This window comes from Octopus bimaculoides, chromosome 6 (genome assembly GCF_001194135.2).
Source record: "Octopus bimaculoides isolate UCB-OBI-ISO-001 chromosome 6, ASM119413v2, whole genome shotgun sequence".
Taxonomy (NCBI): domain Eukaryota; kingdom Metazoa; phylum Mollusca; class Cephalopoda; order Octopoda; family Octopodidae; genus Octopus; species Octopus bimaculoides.
The window spans coordinates 390417-392911 of NC_068986.1; the positions used below are offsets into that span (position 1 = coordinate 390417).

The 2495-nt window shown below is 34.9% G+C and overlaps 1 protein-coding gene across 1 annotated transcript in view; it reads left to right on the forward strand.

The window, feature by feature from the left end:
* The first annotated feature begins 1157 nt into the window (after positions 1–1157).
* The window catches only part of LOC106873602 (transmembrane protein 272), a 220705-nt gene continuing 219367 nt past the window's right edge, over positions 1158–2495 (forward strand). The window contains exon 1 of the mRNA XM_052968519.1: positions 1158–1236. The gene's annotated coding sequence lies outside the window, so the exon portion shown is untranslated. The remainder of the gene's footprint in view (positions 1237–2495) is intronic.

Below are 2495 nucleotides of genomic sequence, written 5' to 3' on the forward strand. Positions count from 1 at the left end.
TATATAGGGGTATGTGTATATGTATGCATGTGTGTTCGCGCTTCAAAAGAAAATACCCTTCCAGAGACTTGCCCAAAGTGTCGTACATCGAGACGATCGAAATCAAAACCACATCATTGTGAAGCGAAACGTTTTAGACTTACGTCCAACACTTCGTCTGTGTCCCTGAGTTATGTGAGCATGAGTGATTGTGTGAGCGCGGGTATGAGTGTGTGCATGTTTGTGTGTGAGTGCCTGTATATGTCTATGCATAAATGTGTATGCATGTATGCGTGTGTTTATTAAACTGAACGCTGTGTAACTATACAACACAGCTTAAAACTGAAATTTAAAAAATCAAAGCCTGATAGGAACGCAAACATTCTTGAATAGGAATACAATCCAAAATTTAATAATTGTTGAAAGTAGGGTTTTGAAAAATATATGGGGGTTGTTTAAATACCATCTGTAAGCAACATTTGAGTATCCTTACAATCAGTTTCAAAACAACGAACAAAATAAATGGAAAAGAAGGCCTTACTGACGCCAACTTTGCGTTTTTCTACCTTCCCTTCAGCTAGCACTCTTAATTAGTTTGCTATCAGAAACAAGTACCTCTTATATTGTTGCATTGACGCCATGTTGTTTACAATAATTTTCCGTGAAAAATGTTCTTTATGTTTTTTCACAAACAAATTTCACTCCTTCAAAAGGGTTAAGCATACACGTAAACAGACTAAAAGATCCTGAAATAGAGAAAGTTATTTATCCGTTGTTTCTACTTTGAAATCTGATAATTTAGTAACAAAGAATGACGTATGAACAACAACCAATCATGTCTTGTGAAATTTATTAGGTGGAATATTTTTCCCGATTTCAGAAAAATTGTAGTGTTTGAGAACAATTATTTCTGTTTGTTATAATGTCATTAGATTTTCATTTTTAAATAATGCTCAGGTGTGTATTATTCAATAAATAATAAAGATTAGACTTTTAATAATCCTTCAAGATCTTTTCCTACAGTGTCTATTCATTAGAGAAATGCATTACTTTGCAAGGAAACATAATCTAGAAGTAAATTTCTCCTATACAAATTACACTGTAGAAGAATGATTATATCGTTTATAAAGGGGTTTTTATTTTTTGCAGTTACTTCCATATTTTACCATCCTACGATATATAAACGCGACACATTAATCAATAGATACAATACAGATAAAAAGATTGACACGTCCTTATGATGCCAGGCTACTGCAGGTAAGTGAATCAGTTTGCATAATTGATTACAAACTCAGTCTTTTCCCAGTAGGTTATTAATTAAACACATCTCGAGGAGTAATGCAGTTGCAATTTCTGGCAATCTTAATGGACTAGAGAAAGACTGGGCCTACTGCGGTGATTTTCTGTCTCAATATATGACGACGGAAATCTCCTTAGAGATTCTGTGATGCACAAAGTGTTACGAACACTTGTCATTCTTCAAAATAAGAAGTAATTGAAACTGCTATATTCAACGCCCCAGTAATAATTTATTTTTAAATAATTTAATCAGAAGATGAATGATAGCGCCATAACATCTTTGGAGACTCAGTAACTAACAGGATGAAAGAAAGAAGCTATTCTCAGACCACTGAGCTCTCCTGAAAATATCCTGGAATTAAAGGGTGAAGTTAAATTGGTCGACCCAAGAACAGGAATTGTACTTTTGATTGGCTTCTACAGTTTACCTTCCAGCTGTAATCAACTCGAGACAATAGTGGATGATGATGGATGACATCAATGCTGTGGTACACCGGGTAGAAACCGAAACCATCGATTTGCGAAGCTAGTTTCTGGGCTACACGACCTTTCATTCACTCACAACAATCTGGCAATAAATATATTACTAAATATACTGATTAAACATTTCACCAGTCCCTGGAATGTTTTCTAACTCTCTAAGACCACAATGTGTACCACCTTGTTACGTTTCGTATAATTCTTAAAATGAAGTATTTGCACATTTAGTATTCACATAACACTAAGCTTACTATGGACAATCTTTTTCTAGAAGTGGGCCACATGAGACATGGCCCATCATCTGGCTAGCAGCACGACTGAAAAAAATTTCAAGGCAATTTTTTGTAAGGCAATCCCGCTGGCCACATATTGCCCATTGAAATAAACGTTGAGCAATCCATGGAAACAAGTCAAATTTTAATGAGTTTATGCCATTACTCATAGATTTGATGCCGTGCTGGGATAAGGGCTTCAAGGAAATTTGTATGTTTAGAAAGTTGGATGTTTAATTAATATCCTATTGGGAAAAGACTTTGCTTTTGTTTAACTGTAAGTCAATTATATAAATGTCGTACTTATTTCAGAATCGCACTTACGATAGCAATCTATATTGTTTCATATTGCTATATCATATTTTTCACACAATACCGTTTCTCAATTTGCAATGTTGTGCTAAACAAACACACACACACACACACACACACACACACACACACACACACACACACACACACACA